General features: G+C 46.5%; 1 long non-coding RNA gene across 1 annotated transcript; it reads left to right on the forward strand.

The window, feature by feature from the left end:
• The first annotated feature begins 960 nt into the window (after positions 1-960).
• Positions 961-14,828, forward strand: LOC307199933. The gene is made up of 2 exons (XR_013832271.1): positions 961-1,799; positions 14,668-14,828. It is a non-coding gene; the product is annotated as an uncharacterized lncRNA (long non-coding RNA).
• Positions 14,829-25,902: the final 11,074 nt, after the last annotated feature.

The raw sequence follows: 25,902 nt of genomic DNA on the forward strand, positions 1-25,902 counted from the left end.
CCATGGACCACACATTAATGATTTTTAATCAATAAAGGAAATTTAAATCTAACTTCACCACCAAAGGCACATTCCTTCATTATTTCCTAAGACAGACAGATGCCAACAAAACCCTCAACAACTTTGGTCCAGCTCAACAACTTTGTCGGGATTTTTTCTTGGGGCAATATGGCAATCCTTTCCTATGAATTTGGATGGACTTATTCTGGATCAAATTGTTGAGTAACAGAGTTTACTCTTGTACATCTGTTGATACAGTTTTCTTTTAAGTGGGAGAGAAAATGGCACAGTGGGGTTTGCTTAAATAGAGCCTCATGGAAGCTTAAACTGTCTGCCTGGCTTGCACAGAAACCTGGAGCAGATGTTCAGGTTGTTGGTCGCTCTTAGACAGGCAGCAGTCACCACCAGTTGTGAGATGGGAGCAGTTGTGTAGCATGGGGGGACACACACAGGGGCAGTTCCTCTGGGTCCAAGATTGTTAGGGGCACAAAAATTCAACACCTGGTGCTGCCTCGATACAGCTGTGTGCTTCCATTGCTGGGCTCCATTGAAAACGGCTTCGCCATGTGAATCAAGAAGTGACATCTCCAGACAACGGGAAAACTCTTCTTATCTCTGTGGCTGTGATCTCCTGGGTGATATGGATGCTGTTAGGCAGTTGAATGTCCACACGTACTCCATCCATTTCCCTCCTCCCCTCTGTGTGGCCCTGGGCACTGGCAACCTATGCTATCCTACACCTTTCGATGGGAGTGTTGGAGAAAGATGAAATGCAGAGCCACAACAGAGCCAAGATAAGTATGATGCCTATCATCTATCTATCTATCTATCTATCTATCTATCTATCTATCTGTCTATCTATCTATCATCTATCTATCTATCTATCTATATGCACGCACGCGCACACACACACGCGCGCGCACACACACACACATATGAATAAAAAGAATTTCTCCAGCTAAGCCATGCAAAATAACAGCACAGTATAACTAATTGCAACTAGTAAATTGGAGGTGCTTCCTCAATTTGATGATTTAGCAGCACCCAATAATTCCTGCTCTATTTTCAGCAGCAAGTGGAATAGCAACTCTGCTTTCAGTCTCCTGGACTCCAGATAACATCCACACGGGGGCCAGTCCTGTTTGCCCAGCTCCAGTTTTTTCCTTGGGGTGGTTGGGTGCTGATACAAAGACAAAGCTGTTTAGAAAAAGAAAGGTTAAAGTGATAAGAGTTGAAAGGTGAGATGGACCATAAAAAAAGGGAAATGGCTAGAGAGCAATCCATGCAGACCATAACCAACCAGGATAGCAATGTAATAGGCCATCTATACCTGGAGAAATAGAACATCTCTTCCAACAGGTTAAAAAAAAAGATGGATCTCCTGAGTTTTAAAGATGAACAGGGAAAGTGAACAAGGGCAAACATGCGAGGAGGAGATTTTGCTCAAAATATCATGCAGATGCCTTGTAAAAAGTGAGTGAGCAGAAAGTTGCTCTTCTGCAGTACTTTTCCAGTGGATAAACTGCCATAGTGTGTCGTCATCCCCTTTTCTTCTTTTTCTGAAAGAAGCGGCTAACTAACATAACCCTCACCATTCAGCATTGGTTCCCATCTCTTTTCCTCAGAGAACTGTGTCACTTCATCACCCACTGCCGCTTTGAAGACTAATAATAGATTAATTATCTCAATCATAGCAATTATAGCAGTACTTATATCAAGTAATTGTAATCATCTCAGTCCTCCACGCATTACAGCAGAATTTTCTTGAACACAACTTTGGTATGAGCAATGATACAAAGGTGAGTCTAAAGCTCAGGATTTGTAATTTCACAGTTAGAATTTTAGAAAAGAGGCGAAGATGCATTTCAAGTAAAAATGCAGGAAGAATTTGATGAAGTCCCATATAATTAAAATTGGGAGGAGATGAAAGTGGGGGCGGGGGGGGAGGGTTCAGGCTCTTTAGTTATTCTTGTTCTATGTAATAGGTAATATATGCCATACACAAAAATATTCCATAGCTTTTTTTATGGGAGCTGTCTCAGGCAATCCACCAGGCTGGGATGCCTGTAGATTGGGCAATGGTTTTCCTCCACTCAGCCTTTCCATCTTCTGCCTGAGGAATGATGCCAGTCATGGACATAGCCAGGACTTTTGCTGGGGCGGGGGCAGAACCTCAGATCTGTATTGATTTTTATTGATGGGGGAGGGCAGCTATGCACATGACGCCAGTGACATTCTGCCACAGCAGAGCTCCAGCATTCTCAAGGAAATGTGTGAACAGACTAAAGTGCCACTGGTAAGGTAAAGGGACCCCTGACCATTAGGTCCAGTCGTGGCCGACTCTGGGGTTGCGGCGCTCATCTCGCTTTATTGGCCGAGGGAGCCAGCGTACAGCTTCCGGGTCATGTGGCCAGCATGACTAAGCTGCTTCTGGCAAAACCAAAGCAGCGCACGGAAACGCCGTTTACCTTCCTGCCATAGCGGTACCTATTTATCTACTTGCACTTTCGAACTACTAGGTTGGTAGGAGCAGGGACTGAGCAACAGGAGCTCACCCCGTCTTGGGGATTTGAACCGCCGACCTTCTGATTGGGAAGTCCTAGGCTCTGTGGTTTAACCCACAGCACCACCCGCGTCCCGTGCAACTGGTAGCAAGCCCCAAAATGGATCACATTGTGGGTAGGGAGTGGCTGAGCCAGGCCAGGACCCTGATCCAGCCTCACTTGCCAGAATGGCATCAGGATGGGTCCAATTGCCTGGTGCAGTGCTTTTCCTGCTCCCCAGCTTCCCCGCTGGCTGGCTTGCATTGCAGGGGTATAGATCATGGGTAGGCAACCTAAGACCCGGGGGCCAGATGCGGCCCAATCACCTTCTCAATCTGGCCCATGGACGGTCCGGGAATCAGCGTGTTTTTACATGAGTAGAATGTGTCCTTTTATTTAAAATGCATCTCTGGGTTATTTGTGGGGCATAGGAATTCATTCATTCTCCCCCCTCCCAAAAAAAATATAGTCCAGCCCACCACATGGTCTGAGGTTGCTGACCCCTGCTATGGATGCTACAGCGGCCCACAACTGCATTAACTGCCACCAGGCAGCAGCCAGGGCCAGGATTGCAACCAAATACAGCAATTACTAGACAATGAGAACAAAGGATTTCAAACTGAAAGACTTACAAGTAGGTGTCATGTGGTGGCTATTCTGAAGATGATAGAGGAAATTATGCATCAGGCTAACATTTTGATGTTTGTTTATCCATTTTTTTCTGCATCCTTTCTCTCTCTGAAAACAAATAAAAATGGAGTAAGATTCTCTGGAATCGGCCCCTAGGATGAAAACACTCCAAATGGTATTCAGAAAATAATATCACTGCAGATAAGAATAGTAATAGTCCCCATCTCCAATGCTGTTCATTCTACACTAAACCCTGTTAAGACAAAGGCTATATTCTGCAAGATTTAAAGTACTTGCTGCTCTGCTAAGCTGGTGATTATGTGGCAAAACAGGTTAACTTTGTATAAGGCATTGAAAAGATTTTTGGGATAAAATACATTGTCCCCGGGAAAACTTTGATTCCATATAGCAACATTTAAACTCTATAAGAAGGTTTTTGGTTATGCTTCTTTTAGATCTGGTTCCCATGAAATTTGATGTGTGTTGTTTTTGGGTATCTCTAGAGAAAGTTGTATATAAATATTACAGTGCATAGATCAGTTTTAATAGCATAGGTCAGCTACGCAGTAACTGTTTAATAGCATATACTTTAATAGCATAGATCAGTTACACGTTAACTGAACTGGCGATATCTGAAAAAACGGGTCCTAGGCAGAAGCCAATACAAACTGCCATTTGTCTAGCTTCTGTTCATTTTAAATGAATTTGCACAGCAAGTTCCATTGAAATGAATGAACACTTGGGCAGTAATCGTGCCTGTGGATCATGCAAAGTGCCATTAGAGTTGATATTCCGCTGCTAAACTCCACACCTCTATTTGAGTGAAACCCACCATGGCATTTTGTCTTCCTTTGAAAAGAAGCTTCTTCAAACATCTGTCAGTATCATCGGAAATGAAGAACCATTATGTGGCGGGGAAGAACATAATACCTTTAACATTTCAAGAACCAAAGAATGAGAAAGGAGACTTTCCTCCGCTAAACAGTTCCTTTCAATATTGAATAAGTTTGAGAACAATCCAATCTGCTGGGTCAAGACGGGGTCAGGATTCTTGACCTCCCCACTCCCACATCTTGATAATCTAGAAAAGAAAATCAATTTTGGTCTCTGAGTTTGTGAGGAGCTCATAATTGCTTTAGTCCAAAGCAGAGAATTGCTGCTATTTCTGCCACCTTTCAATCCTTAAGAGATGGGGTATCATTTTTCAAGGCCAGTACACTGTCAGGATTAAATTGTGTGGTAACCAAGTAGAAAGATTTCTACTTGGAATTAGATTTCTCCTCATCACAGTGGTCCTTTGCTCGGAACCAAGAGGCTTTCTTCACCATTATCTATGGCAAGATCGCCACATGTGGTTGTGGTTTCTTGTTTAGTGGGGTGGGGGGGAGCAAATTGCTGATGGGGAACAATTTTGTCTTCTCAAGGCCACATTCGGTGTTGATGGGCATGTTGTGCCTTAGCACGATTGGACAGGGGAAGCTCAGTCCAGAATTTGAACTTCAGTCTTTATTTATTTTACAGTATGATGCATTGCCCAGTTATGCTGCTGTGCCTTTGGACAGAAACTGAATCCTATGGCTTTTCTTTTCCCTGCGTTCACACTGTTGGATGTTTCATAAGGGTGCTGATTGTATTGAACTTAGAATCCATGAAAACTTTCCATCATCAATCTGTATAGAAGCTATTGTAGGTGAACTAATGGGACATGCAACAGAATATAGTGGTACCTTGGGTTAAGTACTTAATTCGTTCCGGAGGTCTGTACTTAACCTGAAACTGTTCTTAACCTGAAGCACCACTTTAGCTAATGGGGCCTCCTGCTGCTGCTGCATCGCCGGAGCACGATTTCTGTTCTCATCCTGAAGCAAAGTTCTTAACCTGAAGCACTATTTCTGGGTTAGCGGAGTCTGTAACCTGAAGCGTCTGTAACCTGAAGTGTATGTAACCCGATGTACCTCCAGAATGAATTAAGTACTTAACCCGAGGTACCACTGTATTGCATTGTAGTGTGCTCCTAGGCAGAAATTCTGTTCAGATTTTAACATGAACCTAACTAATTCACACTTTCCCCAAGAAATATGCAAACTGAAGCACAGCTAGCCTTAAAAACCCATACTTCTCTGAATTTTGGGACACAGTTCTTTGACCAAATAATGTGTACAAAACTGTGTATACTGAGGAGAAGGTGTGTGCAGATTTCTATATATATGCAAGTAATATTCAAAAAATGCATTCTATTAGGGATCATTGATTGCAAAATGTATATATCAGGGAAAATGCCATTTAGAAATGTGTCTGGCAAACATCCTGTATCAGCTATTCCAAAGGTGCTTTGGATGAAATAGACTCAAGTTCATGAAAATGTATGTCATCATAGATGTGAGACATAGTTTGCCCAGAGATAAACTAAGTAAAATAAGGTGGAAAATTAGATTTCAAACTACCCCCATCGTTCTGCCCGGACACTGAGGTCCAGCACCGAGGGCCTTCTGGCTGTTCCCTCGCTGTGAGAAGCCAAGTTACAGGGAACCAGGCAGAGGGCCTTCTCAGTAGTGGTGCCCTCCCACCAGATGTCAAAGAGAAAAACAACTACCAGACTTTTAGAAGACATCTGAAGGCAGCCCTGTTTAGGGAAGCTTTAAATGTTTGATGGTCTATTGCATTTTAATATTTTGTTGGAAGAAGCCCAGAGTGCCTGGGGATGGGTGGGATATAAATAAATTATTATTATTATTATTATTATTATTATTATTATTATTATTTTCTTGATCCAGCAAACGATTTTCCTTCTGATGTGGTTAAATAAGGGTGTGTTATTGTTAAAAGATGGAAATTATGGAGGTCTAGCTTCCCCCTTATAATATACCTGCAGCACTTTAAATGGTGGTTGTTGTTTTTTATAATATTATATTATTTCATTATTTTATTTTTGCTTGGGGTGGGATAAGCACTGAGTCAGCACTATTGTTCCTTGTTTTGCTTTGTTTTGTTTTGTTCTATTTTGTTTTATTATTATTATTATTCTGTTAAATTATTATATAGTTTGTATTTTGCCTTTTAAGGGGGAGGGTCATGGCTGCCTGGGAGTGGGCCTCAGCCAATAGATTGGGTGGGGCAGGTTCCACAGGGGGAGATGTATTGGGACACCCGATCTCAGTGATCACGGGCAGGAGGAGGAGTTATGCTAAGACCAGACCATGTCATTACCGAGGAGGCAGGTTTAGTCGTTGTTTGAGGACTATCCCTGCCTCCAGGTCTGGTCCTGACCGGAAGGATACAGTAATCAGCAAGGGAAACCCACATGACCTGAAAGTGTTGCTGTGCAATGCCAGGTCAATGATGAATAAAACCACTGCCATCCACGACCTGATTGTGGATGGAGGATTTGACCTGGCATGTGGGACAGAGACCTGGTTGGATGAGGCAGATGGGCCTGTCCTTGCCGCTGCTTGCCCACCAGGTTTCTCTTACGCACAGCAACCCAGGTCATGTGGGCGGGGAGGGGGGGTTGCAGCGATTTTTAGGAAGTCATTAGTCTGCACCAGGCGTCCTATTGGGAAGACCCAGTTTTCTGAGTGCATGTTCTGGAAGTTGGGCAATAGGGGCAGTACAGGATTCCTACTGGTGTACCGACCTCCCCGCTGCACCAAGGATTCCCTGCCCGAGCTGCTTCAGGTCGTGGCGGATATACTCCTGGAGACACCTAGCTTGGTTGTCCTGGGGGATTTTAACATCCATGCCGACACGACCTTACAAGGGGCAGCTCGGGACTTCGTGGAAAGCATGGCCTCCATGGGGCTGTCCCTGAATAAGTCTGGCCCAACTCATAGCCACGGACATGCCTTAGACTTGGTGTTTGCCTCTACGGATGTTGGTGATCTGACATTAACTAAAAGCGAAACAAAAGAAGTGCCATGGTCAGATCACTTCCTGGTGCAACTGGACTTCTCCGCAACCCTTCCCCTCCGCAGGGAGGTGGGACCGATTCGGATGGTCCGCCCCCGCCACTTAATGGATCCAATTGGCTTCCAGAGAGTGGTAGGGGATGCTTTATCCCAAGTTGATGGCCTTTCAGCTGATTCCCTGGTGGCACGCTGGAATGCGGAGTTAACCAGGGCTATTGACTGTCTGGCTCCGAAGCGCCCTCTCCAATTGCATGGAGCCCGGACAGCCCCGTGGTTCTCCCCGGAGCTGAGGGTGATGAAACAATCGTTGAGACGGCTAGAGCGCCGGTGGCGGAAAACTCATTCTGAATCAGACCGGACACGGGTTAGAGCTCAACGTCGAGCCTACCAAGTGGCAATGGCGACGGCGAAGAGGGCCTTCTTCGCCGCCTCCATTGCATCTGCAGAAAACAGCAGCAGGAGACTTTTTCAGGTGGTTCGCAGTTTATCGGAACCACCTGTATCACCGGGGCCTGGTAGGGACCCCAAGATCTCCTGCAATGCTTTTGCAAAGTTTTTTGCAGATAAAATCGCTCAGATTCAGAAGGAAGTAGACTCCACAGTGGGAGCAGGGCCAGGGCGGGAGAGTGCTAGAGTTCTGTCTGGTCCTGTTATATGGGATCAATTCCAATCTGTTACCTCCGAGGATGTGGACAGGCTGCTTGGACGAGTGAAACCGACCACCTGTCTTCTTGATCCTTGCCCATCCTGGCTGATAAAAGCGAGCCGGGAAGGGCTGGGCGATGGGCTTTGCGGGGTGGTGAATGCTTCCCTCTGTGAGGGAGCCTTCCCAGACCCGCTGAAAGAGGCGGTCATTAAACCGCTTCTTAAAAAAACATCTTTAGACCCGGCCAATTTGGCCAACTATCGCCCAGTCTCAAATCTTCCATTCTTGGGCAAGGTGATTGAGCGGGTGGTTGCTGAACAACTCCAAGCACGCCTGGAGGAAACGGACCATTTGGATCCCTTCCAATCGGGATTCAGGCCTCACCATGGGACTGAAACTGCCTTGGTCGCGCTGGTTGATGATCTCCGGCGGGCTAGGGACAAAGGTGAGAGCTGTTTCCTAGTTCTGCTGGATCTCTCAGCGGCCTTTGACACCATCGACCATAACATCCTTCTGGACCGTCTAGAGGGGCTGGGAGCTGGGGGCACTGTTATACAGTGGTTCCGCTCCTTCCTCCTGGGCCGTGTTCAGAAAGTGGTGGTGGGGGATGAGTGTTCAGACCCTTGGGCCCTCACTTGTGGGGTACCTCAGGGTTCCGTCCTCTCCCCCATGCTTTTTAACATCTATATGAAGCCGCTGGGAGAGATCATCAGGGGGTTTGGACTGGGTGTTCATCAGTATGCAGATGACACCCAGCTCTACCTCTCCTTTAAATCAGAACCAGTGAAGGCGGTGAAGGTCCTGTGTGAGTGCCTGGAGGCGGTTGGAGGTTGGATGGCGGCTAACAGATTGAGGTTGAATCCTGACAAGACAGAAGTACTGTTTTTGGGGGACAGGAGGCGGGCAGGTGTGGAGGATTCCCTGGTCCTGAATGGGGTAACTGTGCCCCTGAAGGACCAGGTACGCAGCCTGGGAGTCATTTTGGACTCACAGCTGTCCATGGAGGCGCAGGTTAACTCTGTGTCCAGGGCAGCTGTCTACCAGCTCCACCTGGTACGCAGGCTAAGACCCTACCTTCCCGCGGACTGTCTTGCCAGAGTGGTGCATGCTCTGGTTATCTCACGCTTGGACTACTGCAACGCGCTCTACGTGGGGCTACCTTTGAAGGTGACCCGGAAACTGCAATTAATCCAGAATGCGGCAGCTAGACTGGTGACTGGGAGTGGCCGCCGGGACCACATAACACCGGTTCTGAGAGATCTGCACTGGCTCCCAGTACGTTTCCGAGCACGATTCAAAGTGTTGGTGCTGACCTTTAAAGCCCTAAACGGCCTCGGTCCTGTATACCTGAAGGAGCATCTCCACCCCCATCGTTCAGCCCGGACACTGAGATCCAGCGCCGAGGGCCTTCTGGCGGTTCCCTCATTGCGAGAAGTGAGGCTACAGGGAACCAGGCAGAGGGCCTTCTCGGTAGTGGCGCCCGACCTGTGGAACGCCCTCCCATCAGATGTCAAAGAGATAAAGAATTACCTGACATTCAGAAGACATCTTAAGGCAGCCCTGTTCAGGGAAGTTTTTAATATGTAATGCTGTATTGTTTTTAACACTGATTGGGAGCCGCCCAGAGTGGCTGGGGAAACTCAGCCAGATGGGCGGGGTATAAATAATAAATTATTATTATTATTATTATTATAGGGGGATGGGATTCACCTAGCTAGCAAGTCCCATCAACAGAAGCCCTGTGCAAGGTCTTCCACTTGCGTAAATGGGAATTGCCCCCACTCCTCCATCCATGTGGCACCATCATGCCCCTGAAATTGGCTCAGGGAGTGGTGGGAGACCTCCACAGAACAGTGCACAGAGGAGGACAGGGGTATTGCCCCATCTGGTAAACTGAAAAGCTTGCACTGATGGAACAGTCAGCCGAGTGCCATATTGAAGTTCTCCCATGATTTCCATCAGTGCACTGACACACTCTCTCTCTTTATTGAGTTTTTTAAAATACAAAAAGAAAGAAGAGCAAAAGAAATGTACATCCTACCCAAACAAAAGCACACAAAAATACACTATTATTTACACAAATATAAATCCTTCCCACCCCCAATCCCTTCCCACCAGCACATCCCTCGACTTCCCTCTGCCACACCATGGCTTCCTTATTTTTTAACTTAGATCTAATCATTGCACTCTTTAGATTTTGGATTTTTATCTCTTTATAACATTCCTAGATAAGGGACGCAGGTGGTGCTGTGGGTTAAACCCTCAGCGCCTAGGGCTTGCCGATCGAAAGGTCGGCGGTTCAAATCCCTGCGGCGGGGTGCGCTCCCACTGCTCGGTCCCAGCGCCTGCCAACCTAGCAGTTCGAAAGCACCTCCGGGTGCAAGTAGATAAATAGGGACCGCTTACCAGCGGGAAGGTAAACGGCGTTTCCGTGTGCGGCTCTGGCTCGCCAGGGCAGCGATGTCACGCTGGCCACGTGACCCGGAAGTGTCTCCGGACAGCGCTGGCCCCTGGCCTCTTAAGTGAGATGGGCGCACAACCCCAGAGTCTGTCAAGACTGGCCCATACGGGCAGGGGTACCTTTACCTTTACCTTTAATATTCCTAGATAATGTTGTTCTTTCCGCTTTATTCCTTTAATCTAAACATAATGACATATTGTCAGAGCTGCCTCTAGGTCCCAGCTCACAGAGGACCAACACTAGGCTGTTGTAATGTACAAAAGTCTTTATTGAAGTTCAATTTCTATTTTAAAGCTGTAGCGCGCAGCCCTACGTCTTAAACCCTAGATCGGCGAAGTCCCATCTGAATCTCCTCCCCTCTGACACCAGTTTAAGATCCTAGCCCTGCTCCACCTTTTCCGCTGCTCTCTTCTCCTCTGGGTCCTCCTGCCCGCTGGGGCATTCCCCTTTCTGGACTCCTCTGACGCTGAGTCGCTTAGCTCCTCCCCCTGCCTCCGGCGGGCTTTAGGACCCGGTTCCCAATCCTCATTCTCTGCTGTCCCGCGCTCCTGTACATTTGAACTTGCCTCTCGCGCCAACCCAGTGACCTTCCTCCTGACCGTTACACTACTTCTGTCACTGCTTCCCTCTTCCGGGATACTGGCCGGATCTGACCTCCCCTCCGTTGTCTGACTCTCCGATGGAGGCGTGGTCAGCCCTGACTCCTTTCCTCTCCCTGCTGGGGGAGACGCTACTCCCGATACCTGTGACTCTTCCCCCCCACTATGCTCTGGTGGGGAAGCTGGTCCTGATTTCCAACTGCTGCTCTGGGAGTCCCCGCTGGCCCCTTGCTTCTGGGGTGTCCCCCTTGGGACCCCCCTTGCTCTGGCCACCGGCGCCCCCTTCTGTGAATCTTCCGATTCGCTGGAGAGGCTCATGGAATCTCTCGGGCCACTGTCATCTTCTCCTACGCTGCCCTCAGATTCTTCCCCTTCGCTCTCCATCTCCCCTCTTCCCTGTGCTTCTGCTCCTGAACCCCTGACACATATTCTTTATGGAGCAATATTTGTCCACGCATTCTTCAAAGCGTTGCCATTCTAGTCTTAAGTCTTGGTTTGTCTGCATTCTGATACAGGCAGTCAGCTTTGCCATTTCTATGAACTCGCTTAGTTTACACAGCCAATCATCTTTTGTAGGTATGGCCTCGCTCTTCCATTTGCTGGCAAACTAGGCATGCAGGTGGCACTGTGGGTTAAACCACAGAGCCTAGGACTTGCCAATCAGAAGGTAAGCGGTTCTAATCCCCGTGACAGGGTGAGCTCCTGTTGCTGAGTCCCTGCTCCTGCCAGCCTCGCAGTTCGAAAGCACATCAAAGTGCAAGTAGATAAATAGGTACCACTCCGGCGGGAAGGTAAACGGCGTTTCCGTGCTCTGCTCTGGTTTGCCAGAAGCGGCTTAGTCATGCTGGCCACATGACCCGGAAGCTGTACGCCAGCTCCCTCGGCCAATAAAGCAAGATGAGTGCCTCAACCCCAGAGTCAGCCACGACTGGACCTAATGGTCAGGGGTCCCTTTACCTTTACCTATAATCCTGACAGTGCACTGACTCTCTGTTACTTTGGGGCCTAGAACTCTGTGTGAGGCTTTTCCCAGAATGGAGATGAAGCAAACTGCAAAGACTTCACCAGTTAAGTTCCCCTTCCGGTGCAGTTGTTCAAGGCATGGAGCCTAGTCTGTGTAAAAATGTGGCAACTTAGGAGCCAAACTAGATGTGACATTTTTCGTGCGGTTTGGCATTGCAGACCTGGTTAGAAACCAAACCAAACATACAGACAACAGTGGGGAAACAAGGAAGCCAGATCAGGATCGTTTCATGGAGGAAGGGAGCTTTAACACTTTGTCTCTACCACAGTTACCATCAACATCCCATTCCCACATCTACTGTTTTCAGTGGGAGGTACATTGGAAGAGGGGCAAGATCAACAGCTGAGCCAGTGCTTGATGTGCTGGTGCATATGTCAATCATTCAAATTCAGATAGGGAGGTAGGCAGGAAGGTATATAGATAGATGTGTTTAAAGAGGCAGACAACAACAACAATAATATGTCATCAACCAACCGCAGAAAGCTAGTTTTCTACTATCTAAGGTTCCTGGAATTATATGGGTAGTTTTCTTTCTTTTTTAAAAAGCATGCAATTAGAGCGGGTGCAGCGAAGTGGTTGTAAGTGCTGAGGTGTGAGATAGATGTTCCCTGGTTCAACTCTCTGTTGAGCAATGAACTCATTAGGAGGCCTTGCGCTGTTTCTCAGTCTGCCCCCATCTGCAAGATAAATTGGGATAATAACGTAAGAATTTGCCCTCCTGTGCCATCAGACCCCTGGAAATGCGCTAATGTATCAGAACGTCTAAGCGAATAGAAATCTAATGATCTTTTTAAAGTTAGCTGGCAAAGTAAGCTCTCAAGTTTTATTTTGTTTTAAAACTGTGTGAGTGTTTGTCAGGAAGAGATTTTGAAATGACAGGCGATGCTTCACTGATGGAACCAGATTTCTCTGTGGGCTCTCTGTTTTTCAAAGGACATCTTTGCTCCTTGACGGAAAGTGCTCTGGGCTGTTTCATTTATGACATCTTCATTCTCTTCCCTCAGCACTGGGAACACAACATGTAAAAGATATATTTTTCCCCACCCCGAAATAGCAGATTGAGACCTTTGCTGAGGATTGAATAATACAATATTCCTCCCCAAGAAAATTCACGAGAATAGAGGGCATTTTTGTTGTTGTTTGTTTGTTTGGAAACCGTGAGTAGACACAGGGGTTCAGGTTTAAGGCAAAGATTGGGAACTTGTAGTCCTTGAGATGAGGGGTTGTGAATCTTTTTCAGCCTGAGGCACCAGATCCAGAAATGGATCACCTATCCTAGAGCCAAATGTTGTTGAATTCCAGTTCCCATCAGCCTTGGGCAGCCAGCATGCCCAGTGGTTAGGGATGGTCGGAACTGTAGTCCAGCACATCTGGAGGGCCACAGGTTTCTCAGCCCTGGTTTAAGGAGGGGGGAAGAGAAACCATTCAGATAAGTGGAGGACAGATGAGGCGGTATTGTAGAAAATAATAATTTCACAAAACTGTATTTTGATGATTCCATTTTCTTTTGAGTCTGTGGTCTAGCTAAACTAAAAAGGCCTGTACCTGTCTTTTACAGTACAGAACTAGCTGCTTTTAGGTACTGTACATTGTGAACGTCCATTTCAGAACACTAAAAAGAAAGAAAAAATGTCAGATTCGATGGTGGCCATTGTGTGCATGGAAAGAGAATCAGCTAGGCATGGCAATTGTGAATAATCTTGAATTGTTTTGTAGGCAGATGAAATGGAACATTGGAAGGCATTTAACAAACAGGAAAATTTGTCAAAGTCTTAATAAAGAAAGACACAGAATAACGGTTATATATAATCACATGATATTATGATGAGGGCTGATCTGAAGAGCCAAATGATCTTGATTGGTTCAGGATGATGACATTGTGCTGCAACTACAGTGGTACCTTGGTACTTGAATGGCTTGGCTCCCAAACAAATCGGCTCCCGAATGCCACAAATCCAGAAGTGAGTGTTCCAGTCTGTGAACGTTTTTCGGAAGCCAAACATCCGATACGGCCTCTGTGACTTCCGACTGAGTGCAGGAAGCTCCTGCAGCCAATCAGAAGCTGCACCTTGGTTATCGAACCGTTTCAGGAGTTGAAAGGACTCCCGGAACAGATTAAGTCCAAGAACCAACGTACCACTGTATTAAGACTGCTGTGATCCTTTGATTGGTGAATAGAAATGACGTGTGTAATTTGGAAGTGTTTTAAAAACATTGCTTTTGATGTGGTTCTTTGCAGCCTCCTTATTTTTGAATGCCAATGCTCATCAACTTTGGGGGGTGGCAGCCCCCTCAAGTATTTTATTGGAGGGGGTAAGGGACCTTGGCCCCTTGGAGTTGGCTCCTATGCCCCAGAGAGCAAGAAGGTTCAATGGGTTAACAGCTGAAAAATATAGAGGATGGAGGACTTTGAATCTGTTCAGAATGCATCAGCTTTATGGGGAATCAGGAGTGCCAACTTGGCCCCGCGACCATGGGTGCCCAGGTCCATGGGTGCCATGCAGCGTGCATGGCCCTGGCCCTGAAATGTGTGGGTGCCCAGCCTCTTACGGGGAATTCTGTGGGTGCCCGGGTACCCAGGGCCCCAGAGAGTTGGCACCTATGTGGGCAACTGTATTGAAACCTCTTTGGATTGTTCTGTGGTGGAGGGAATTCAACCAGTAAAAAACCTACTTCACCCTGTGAATTTGATTTGGGAAGCTGTGCAATTCAATCAGCAGGACAGGCAGCAATTTGGAGTCTAAGCACCTGCCATGCTTTTAAATATACACCAGGGGGCAGCATGCTACCACATATGCTACAGTTTTGCTAATTGTGTGCCCTCCCCCCACATTTTACTTTTTTCTTTTTTTTTTGTAGTTGCAGGAGGGGAGAAAACAAACAGCTATTCCGAAAGATAATGTTCCCCAAGGGGGCAAAGAACAAATCCAAAGGCAGGCACAATGTGATCTTTCCAAAAAAGAAAAGGGTTGATTTTTGCACCATGTAATGTGGAGAAAATAAATTCTTTCCGTACTAAAGTGCGGCTGATCATATTTGCAATGTATCTTATGGCAATTTCTCAAATGCAAAACCTGCTTATCTTTTGCCATACTGAATTGCAACACTTCCAAGTTACACTTTTGGGTTGCCTCTTCTTCTTTCAGAAGATGGAAGTTGCGTTTTGATTTGGACTCTCCCCTTCCCCCCCCTTTTTTTACAGCGACTTTGCCATCATTTCCCTCCTACTAAGTAGTATTTTTAGATCTCTGTTCCAAGTCTGATGGACTGATTTAGCATTGCCATTCTGAGGAACTGTCTTTCTTCTGCTCTGGTTGAATTAAAACAAAACAAAACAAAACAAAACCCTACAACAGATGTACCCATTTCATTTTTTCTCTCCTTTGTTTGATTATCCCAACTGGGCCTGAGTCACACTTGGAGTTAAGGGTCTGAGAAGGCAAAGGGAGAAAATGAGAAAGAGAAGAATAGTAGAGCAAGAAGAAAAGAAAAGTGGCGTGGTGTTGGTGGCGGGAAATATTTGTAATTATTGGGACCAAAGCACTGGGGCTGCAGGAGAAGACATGTTTCTACACAGGACCCTGGTATCTCCAGTTAAAAGGTGTACATATAGCAGGCAATGTGAAATGCACCTGAATGAGACCTTGGATAGGCTCTGCCAGTCAGAGTAAACAGTATTAGGCTAGATGGTTGAACAGTCAGACCTGGCATAAGGCAGCTTCCTCTAGGACAACACTCATCATCATGATTTGTGAGCATTTTGCAACTATGAAATAGTCTTTTTTATTACCTGTTGATGGCCCTATTTGTGGTTCTCACCTAAACTTTGCTTCTGCTACTGTATAGAATGCCTTTCTGGACTCTGCTCCCTCCTTCCAGGTTTCTCCTTGTATCAAGTTATTCTTCCTGCCTGCTAGTGGCAGCCCTACAGTTAGGCTAAGTGAGGCAGTTGCCTCAGGCAGCAGAAGCTGAGGGACAGGCAGTTGGGCAATGGTATGTGTACCACTGTATCCTGTGCTCCCTAAGCTAGCCTGCTGCTTTCAAGTGTGGGATACAGTGGTACCTCAGGTTAAGAACTTGATTCATTCTGGAGGTCCGTTCTTAACCTGAAACTGTACTTAACCTGAGGTACCACTTACCGCTAAGCTAATGGGGCCTCCCACAGCTGCCGCGCCGCTGGAGCACGATTTCTGTTCTCATCCTGAAGCAAAGTTCTTAACCTGAGGTACTATTTCTGGGTTAGCGAAGTCTGTAACCTGAAGCATCTGTAACCTGAAGCGCCTGTAACCCGAGGTACCACTGTATATCCAGCCTCATATAATCTACATACATAACTTTAATTAATGCTTCAAGGGGTTAATACCATAGAGTAAGCTGTTCTGCCAGGCTTTATGGTCACACACTCTCACATTCCACTGTATGGACCCTACCAGTAAGGAGGTTTAAGCTGGATGCTCCAAACTTGGACCGCAGGGCTTAAGTAAGCCATCTTTGCATGGGCGTAGTGAGCGGGGGGGGGGAGGGGGCAGCTGCCGTCCCAGGATCAAGTAAAACAACAGAAATACTTACGGTAACTAATTGACCAATCACATCAGTTCTGCCCCCCCTAACAAAAATCCTAGCTATGCCCATGCATCTTTGTGCTTCTACACAAATACTTTAGAAACTCGTACCATTTTGGAACCTAAGTCATATTGCCTGTGTTTTCTTGCTGGTGTATGGGAAAGCACATGAATGTCACCTTTGAGGAGTTTGTAAGGAAACCATTTTTAATGGATGGTCTCTTTCTACGCTAAGAGAAGTGGGGAACTTAGGAAGCAACTTAGAAGGGGACATTTTAAAGGTCTAACAGCCTATATTTCCATGCTTTACTTTGCTGCTGCACGCTTTGTGATTTTAAATCTCTGTTGGCGCGCTCTCACGAAAGAGTTGTTGTTGTTTAGTCGTTTAGTCATGTCCGACTCTTTGTGACCCCATGGACCAGAGCACGCCAGGCACTCCTGTCTTCCACTGCCTCCCACAGTTTGGTCCAGCTCATGCTGGTAGCTTCGAGAACAATGTCCAACCATCTCGTCCTCTGTCATCCCCTTCTCCTTGTGCCCTCCATCTTTCCCAACATCAGGGTCTTTCCCAGGAAGTCTTCTCTTCTCATGAGGTGGCCAAAGTATTGGAGCCTCAGCTTCACGATCTGTCATTCCAGTGAGCACTCAGGGCTGATTTCCTTCAGAATCCATACGTTTGATCTTCTTGCAGTCCATGGGACTCTCAAGAGTATCCTCCAGCACCATAATTCAAAAGCATCAATTCTTCGGCGATTAGCCTTCTTTATGGTCCAGCTCTCACTTCCATACATCACTCCTGGGAAAACTATAACACGAAAGAGTACTTGCCCCAAATCTGGATCTAGGCATCCAAGGAATTGTCCTTTTTATGTTTTACCCAATTTACAGTATTTCCCCTTTTAAGCAAATCAACCAACATCATGTGCAGTTGAGGATGTTGGTGTAAGATTCAGCTGCCCGTCTGGTTGGCTTTTGCACATGGAATTGGGGCAGGGGAGGCACCATCTTGTCTCAGGAACATAAAAAGTGGCGTTAGTCAGGTCACTGGCCCACCTCGCTCAGTCCTGTCTATGTAGACGGCAGGAGTTCTCCAGGTTTTCAGACTGAGGTCTGCCTGGACATGCCAGGGATTGAACTGCAACCTTCTGCATGCAAAGCAGATGCTGTACCAATGAATAATGACCCTTCCATTGCCTCAGGCCTTGCTACCTGGTTTTTTTTTAACTCCCATTTGTTCCACCCATATGGATACAGGGTAGCATGAGCTAACCATGGGTGATGTTTACACAGAAAGAGATCTCCAAATGTGGATTCTCCTACAGAAGGTGCAGCAGCATTCAGGCTTAGCAGAGTCAGTTATGACAAAATTGATTGCCTACTTCCAGTAATTCTTCCTGCCTGCCGTCCCACAGAATGATCCACACTGACACAGCGGCGTAGCGTGGGTTGTCAGCACCGGGGGCAAGGCAAGTAATTTGCGCCCCCTAACCTGGGGCAAGGCAAGTAATTTGCGCCCCTAACCCCTAACCTGCCGCCGCTGCCAGCTTCTTCTTGCTGCTGCCTGGGCTGGTTGGGTGTAGTTCTCTCCTGCGCTCAGCGCTGCGCTGGGCGGCCGCTGCACTGTCCCTCCCCCAGATAGTCCCTCCCTCGCTCTCTCTCTGCTCTGCTCCGCTCCGCACTGCAACGCACGCCTGGCACCCTCCCCCTCCACAGTGGGTGGCGACCCGGCAGCTCGGATCGGATTCGCACAGCCAGCACTGCAGTGAGAGAGAGTGAGTGAGCTAGGTAGGGGCAGAGAGCTGCGAGTGCGAGCGCCCCCCCAAATGTTGCGCCCGGTGCGGCTGGCCCCCCCTGCACCCCCCACGCTACGCCACTGCACTGACAAGCACTTCAAGTCTCTTTCGATGGGCAGCTGGTGATAACATGGGCAAGCTTTTAGAAGAATCCATTACAATAAGTGATCAAACACAAACAGATTAAAATCCATGCTACAGAATGGGTTCTGGTTCACATTCTCTATTTAAAAACCCTTTTGTTATTTTTTTAAAGACTCCTTTACTGTTCTTTACTGTTGATCTAGGGAAATGGAAATTTGCATTTTCTGTACTTTTGGTGGGGAGAAATATGAGAATTCAGTAAATTTACTTTGGTTTTATAGTCATGGTAAAGGTAAAGGTAAAGGGACCCCTGACCATTAGGTCCAGTCGTGGCCGACTCTGGGGTTGCGGCGCTCATCTCGCTTTATTGGCCGAGGGAGCTGGCGTACAGCTTACAGGTCATGCGGCCAGCATGACTAAGCCACTTCTGGCAAACCAGAGCAGCGCATGGAAACACCGTTTACCTTCCTGCTGGAGCGATACCTATTTATCTACTTGCACTTTGAGGTGCTTTCGAACTGCTAGGTTGGCAGGAGCAGGGACCGAGCAACGGGAGCTCACCCTGTTGCGGGGATTCAAACCGCCGACCTTCTGATCGGCAAGTCCTAGGCTCTGTGGTTTAACCCACAGTGCCACCCGCGTCCCGTCATAGTCAGGGTACTAAAGCTTATATGCCAAGCAATGGGAACTTGAAACCTCATCTCATAGTCCCATGCTTCTTTTGCTCTACTGGACCATGTTGTCTGACATCCTGGGCACCTGCAGACAGTCACTATTTTGGGGCAGGATTCAATCACATACTGGCAAATTCAGGTTGTACAATTAAAGTTCATTGTTGCTCTTGCACAACAACCCTCCCATCCGACTTTTTGCAGCAAAGAAAGTGGCAGGAAAACACACTTGATAAGGGATGACAATCACTCGATGCAACATCATATAGCCTCCCTGAAAACAAATCAGAATGAATGATCAATAAATAGCCACCACCGGCATCTAACCTCTTTGAAAATCTGGTGCAAACAAATCAGGTTGAATGCTCAATATGCAGGTGGTCTGGAAGTAGGGATGGGGAAGAAATATGACTCTGTTCACATTCAAAGGCAAGCTACCGAGTTTTCACTTGCTGAAACAATATGCGCACCAAAACACAGACCTCCTTCAAAATTCCCACATCCTCAAATTTAGCAGTGCTGTTCTCCAGCCAAGTAACCAGGGCACAAAAGTGTGTATATTAGTGGAAAATGACATACCAAAAATTCATGATGTTGGGCAATTTTATTTTTAAAAATGTTATAAACTTTAGAAAAAATTATTAGAAAAAAAGACACACTAAAATGTTGATGAGTTTCCATGTGGGCTTCTTTATTTAAAAGAGAAACATCACCAAACCAATGTCAAATTTTGGGCAGCTAGACTTAAAATTGGGAAAAGGGGAAACAGAGTGAAACTGAAATGTAGCCCTAACTGGTGGCACCCCCTGTTTGTATAGTAAAGGTAAAGGTACCCCTGCCCGTACGGGCCAGTCTTGACAGACTCTGGGGTTGTGCGCCCATCTCACTTAAGAGGCCAGGGGCCAGCGCTGTCCGGAGACACTTCCGGGTCACGTGGCCAGCGTGACATCGCTGCTCTGGCCAGAGCCAGAGCCAGAGCCGCACACGGAAACGCCGTTTACCTTCCCGCTGGTAAGCGGTCCCTATTTATCTACTTGCACCCGGAGGTGCTTTCGAACTGCTAGGTTGGCAGGCGCTGGGACCGAGCAGCGGGAGCGCACCCCGCCGCAGGGATTCGAACCGCCGACCTTTCGATCGGCAAGCCCTAGGCGCTGAGGCTTTAACCCACAGCGCCACCTGCGTCCCTGTTTGGATAGTGCAGTGCTAATCTAAACCCTGTAGGTGGGCTTTGTGTGTGCTTGTCTAGTAAGATGGTTTAATGTTAGAAAAGGGAAGAAAAAAGAAAGAAAAACATGGGCTTTGGGGGAGAGATAGAAAAAAGGGAAACCAGCTGACTGACTTCTGTTTGAAAAGCAGGACTTGTGACTATGACAAATGCAGAAATACAAAATAAAAAGAGAAGCACTGCTGCCAGGGTTAATTGGAAGATTTCAACTGCTCAGTAAACATCAAAACGCGGTAAACAAACACTGGGCCGAAGTCATGAATTGTTTGCCGTGCCTACTTGATTATCAAGAAAAGCAAGTTTGAATCATGCTCATAGGAATTCAGAGTTTTCCAATCCCCCGGGTTGTGTCCCTGTGTTAACGGCGATGTACACAATTGGCCCAATCTGACATTTCATATGGGAGCTGCCCCTGAAACAGCCAACCAGAGCTGCTGACACACAAACCTTTGAAACAGTCTCCTCTTATGGAGGCAAGGGTGACCAGCTCTAGTTCACAGAGCACTGATGTTTTGATGCTCCCCAAAGATTCATTGGGTAATTCGTTTCAAATGTAAAAAACACTCACATCCAGCAAAGGCTCCCAGAGTCATGAAAATGCAGAACTAAAAGGGTACTGAGTTACATAGCATGGGGCCATTCTGCAATGGGAGAGTAGATTTCAGGTGATGTTCTATGTGAAAACAGATACTTTGGCATTAACTGCCGGATCCATGGCAGAGCAGCTGTTTGGGATGCAGGAGGTCCCAAACTTGGTCCATGGCATCTCCAGATAGGGCTGTCTGAAACCTGCCATACAGATAATATTGAGCTGGATGGAACAATGGTCTGACCCAACATAAGGCAACTTTCTATGTTCCTAACCTTCACCTATGAAAACTAAAAAAGCAGACATAGACATCCATGAAGTTGAATGTTAGAGGAGTCAAAAGAATTTACTTAGTCATGCAGCACATGGTTAAATTATGAAACTTGTTCCCAGCAATGGCCACCAACTTAGATGTCTTGGATTAGAAAAATTACTATGACTATTTTTTATTATTATTGAGATTTATATACCGTCGTTCATCGTAAAATCTCAGGGTGGTTCACATAATAAAATACAGGATTGAAAACAAGTAAATAATTGAAATAAAACAGCAACCCCCCCCCCCTTCCCACAGACACATTTAAAAGGCTGCAGAATATTAACCAGCCTGAGGCCTGGTTGAAGAGGAAGGTTTTCATCTGACACCTAAAATATATATAATGAAGGCGCCTGGCGAGTTTCCCTGGGGAGAGCATTCAACAAACAGGGAGCCCGTTCTCGTGTCGCAGCCCTCCAGACTCCATGTGGAGGAGGCACATGAAGAAGGGCCTCAGATGGGGAATGCAGAGTCTGGGAAGGTTTATGGAAAAAATACGTGGAGGGTCAGGCTATCAGGAGCTCTTAGCCATTTTGTGCTCTGTCACCATATTCAGAGGCAGTAATGCTTTTGAATACCAGTTGCTGGAATTTGCAGGAGGGAAGAGAGCCCTTCAGCTAGGTTTCCCACAGGCATTTGGTTGGCCACTGTGAGAACAGGATGCTGGACTGATCCATTGGGCTCTTCTTAGATTCTCCCCTGTTCCAATGGCGCTGGCAGTAGACTTTTTACCTCAACGCTGTTGACTGGGCCACGTCCTCCACTGTACCTGAGGAGAGCAGATTAGCTTACAAAGCGCAGGGCAGGCTGCTTAGCATGCATACACACAGAGAGAGAGACCCCTCAAGACTTCACCAGACCTCACCGCATTTACTACATCCCTTTTGCCTCATAAACAACTACCTGACATTCAGAAGACATCTTAAGGCAGCCCTGTTCAGGGAAGTTTTTAATGTGTGACATTTTAGTGTATTTTTGGCCTTTGCGGAAGCTGCCCAGAGTGGCTGGGGAAACCCAGCCAGATGGGTGGGGTACAAATAATAAATTATTATTATTTATTATTATAGCAGGGCCAGTCCCATAGGCGTAGCACCCACCTGACATTTTCCACAACCATCGATACAATTGATGCGTTTGCCTATCGCTCAGTCAGGCTGCCAGTTGTATCGCTAGAATGCACCACAACAACATCCAAGCGACCTCAGCAAGCATTTCAATCTCAAATACAGTGGTACCTTACTTCTCGAACTCAATCCATTCTGGAAGTCCGTTTGACTTCCAAAACATTCAAAAACTAAGCCGTGGCTTCTGATTGGCCCCGGAAATAATGCCGGCAGCCAAAACGAATGTTCGGCTTCCGAAAAACGTTCGCAAATCGGAACACTTACTTCCAGGTTTGTGGTGTTTGGGAAGCAATGTTTTCATCAACTAAGCCATCCGGGAACCAAGGTACCACTGTATTCTAATTAATTCTACTTTTAATTACCGTGTTTTCACTCTGTAAGACACACTTTTTCCCGCCTAAAAAGTAAGGGGAAATGTGTGTGTGTCTTATGGAGCGAATGCAGGCTGCGCAGCTATCCCAGAAGCCAGAACAGCAAAAGGTATTGCTGTGCAGCAATCCCTCTTGCTGTTCTGGCTTCAGCGATAGCCGCGCAAAGCCTCTTCAGCAACATTTAATTCAGAATATTTGTTTTCTTGTTTTCCTCCTCTAAAAACTAGGTGCGTCTTATGGTCGGGTGCGTCTTATAGAGCGAAAAATACGGTACATGTTTCTCTTTCTTTCTTTCCTTGATTTAGGGGAGGGCAGATGTCCCGTCCCGCCCCCCCCCCAGCTACAAGCATGACTAACCCTGGAACTAGAAGTGACTAACATTTTCAGGATTGTGACCATTGCCTTAATTGGTGACTTCAGGAAGGGCCGTACTGTAGTCAGAGAAACCAACCTGTGCCAAAGATTGCAGGGGCGCCATTGTTGTGAGCGATACAAGTCTCATACTCACGACGTCAGGAGAAGCTGGGGCAGAGCCCAATGCAGCACCAGCATGGCTTCAATGGCCATTGGCTCCTCCTCTCTGGCACTCGGCCTTCTCCTGCTGCCGCCTTTGGGGTAGCACCCCCCCCTGCAAAATACTGGAGGGTCCAAAAGAGCTTGGCCCCTGGGAGATGGTCCCTTGGCTGTAGCTCAGCAGCAGATATATGCTTTGCTGGCAAAAGATTTCAGGTTCAACTCCTGACATCTCCAGATGGGCCTGAGAAGGAATCACATCTCAACTCCTGGGGAGTCCCTGCCAGACTGTATATAGACAGACAGACAGGCTATTATTATTATTATTATTATTATTATTATTATTATTATTATTATTTATATACCGCCCTATACCTGGAGGTCTCAGGGTGGTTCACAGAAAAGATCACAACATATATAATCAGAATAAAAAACAACAACTCAATAACACCCACACCCAGAAAAGAGTCACATTTTAAAAGGGTAAAAAGGGATCCCTGACTATTAGGTCCAGTCGTGACCGACTCTGGGGTTGCGGCACTCATCTCGCTTTATTGGCCGAGGGAGCCAGCATACTAAGCCGCAAACCAGAGCAGCGCATGGAAACACCGTTTACCTTCCCGCCAGAGCAGTACCTATTTATCTACTTGCACTTTGATGTGCTTTTGAACTGCTAGGTTGGCAGGAGCAGGGACCGAGCAATGGGAGCATACCCTGTTGCGGGGATTCGAACCGCGACCTTCTGATCAGCAAGTCCTAGGCTCTGTGGTTTAACCCACAGCGCCACCCACATCCCATAAAAGGGTACAGGATGTTAAACAGATAAAAAGGTATAGGATGTTAAACCGATCAACCAAAGGCCTGGTCAAAAAAGAATGTTTTTGCCTGGTGCCTAAAGGTGTGTAATGAAGGCGCCAGGCAAACTTCCCTGGGGAGAGCATTCCACAGCCACTGCAGAGAAGGCCCTTTCTCGTGTTGCCACCCTCCACACCTCTCAAGAAGGTGGCACACAAAGTAGGGCCTCAGAACATGATCTCAGGGTCTGGGTAGGTTCGTATGGAAAGAGGCGGTCCTTGAGGTATTGTGGTCCTGAGCTAGATGGAATAATGGTCTGATTTGGTGCAAGGCAGCTGCTTTTTTTGGCTTTTATCCTATGCCCACTTTCCTGGGAGTAAGCCCCACCTAATATAGTGGGGCTTACTTCTAGCAAACATGCCTCGGGTCGTGCTGCACAACACTGGAAATTTAAACTTGCTGGTGCTTTTCATTCTCAGCAAGGGAAAAGGTTTTCCGCCAATGCAGTAAGGACATTTCTGCTACAGTTCTGAAGCTATTGCGTCCCGTATGTCAGAGCACATATAGCAGTGGAACTCACATTAGTGGCCATTATCTACTTAACTTTATAGAAAGACTAAAAAGAAGTCACATTTATGGATTATTGATTTAATGATTTTATTGCAGAGCGCACCGAGGGGCCAGGCTTTTAAGCTTACCATTTTCCAAATAGTTCTCTGCTGAAGTCCCAAGTCATATATATCCGGTAAAACCAGCTACCTATGCTTAACGTTATTGGAGAGAGTTGAGCAATAAGTTTGCACAAGTTATTTTCCCATGACAGCCACAAATACAATACTAAGGATGACAAGAGCTGATGGATGACAGATAAAGATGCCTTGGAAGCTTCCCTCTTTTGGAGTATTAGAGATATTAATCAGATTTGTCTTGTCTCAAAAAAAGGGCTTCCAGATGTCCAATTAAATCCATAGAAAACCTACATCCTCCCAGCAGCAGAGTGCTTTCCTGAAAGTTTTGCCTGATGAGGTCAGCCCCTTTGTCTTTAAATTCTGTAGCACAGATTGATCATATGATTTTTTTTCATTGGGCAAGGGGATTCTCAAGGGAGTACTCTCAAAGCATAGTATTGTTCAAAAGGGGGGAGATATATGTAAGTAAACTGGATCATAGCCAGACTCTTTGCTTAATATCCAAAATGAGAAATGCTCTAGTCTGCCTTGGAAGTCAAGGTCCATAAAATCGTTTTGCCGTTACTACTGTTTGAACTACTATGGAGGCCCTAACTGCATGTGATGCTAAATGCATTGTTGGAAAACAGATCAGGGGCGTGCGGGAAATTTCCATCAGGGCTGTGGCATGTGGGGAAGGGAAACTTAACCCTTTCCTCACTAGCTGCAATCCCAACAAAATTTGCTCTCCATAATGCTTTTAGCTTTAGGGGGGAAGGGTGGGGTAATTAGCCTCATAAAACCAACATGCTTAAATTCAACTAATGCATGAATGGGTTAAAACCATAGAGTAGGTTGTTCTGCCTGGCTTACCTCACCTTGGGAGGGACAAGGTAATCGAGGCTTTATTCCCCTCAATCTACCAGAGAAGCTCAATGTGCAAGGAGGTCTGAGCTGGTTGCAGCAGCTCAGACCGCATGCCACTTACAAGCCACTCTTGAGTTCCTATACCAATAGTTGACTTACAAACTCTCCAGGTCAGATTCATGTGCCTTTCCATACAGCATTCAGAAAAAGTTGCACAGGCAGTAAAACTTGGCTTATTTCCTCACTGTAACTAAGCCAAGTTTTACTGCCTGATCAACTTTTTCTGAACGCTGTATGGAAAGGCACATGAATCTGACCTGGAAAGATTGTGAGTAAACCATTTTAAACTTACCAAACACATGGTCTTTTTTTTCTTTGCTGGGGAAGAGGGAAACTTTGGAAGGAACTTAGAAGGGCATATTTGAACTGTCTAACCACCTATATTTCCATGCTAATTTTCGTGCATATGTAGTTGTTTTAGATTTGCCATGTGTAAGGAATTTTTCTTTTTGGACT

This window comes from Podarcis cretensis, assembly GCF_951804945.1.
Source record: "Podarcis cretensis genome assembly, chromosome: 12".
Taxonomy (NCBI): domain Eukaryota; kingdom Metazoa; phylum Chordata; class Lepidosauria; order Squamata; family Lacertidae; genus Podarcis; species Podarcis cretensis.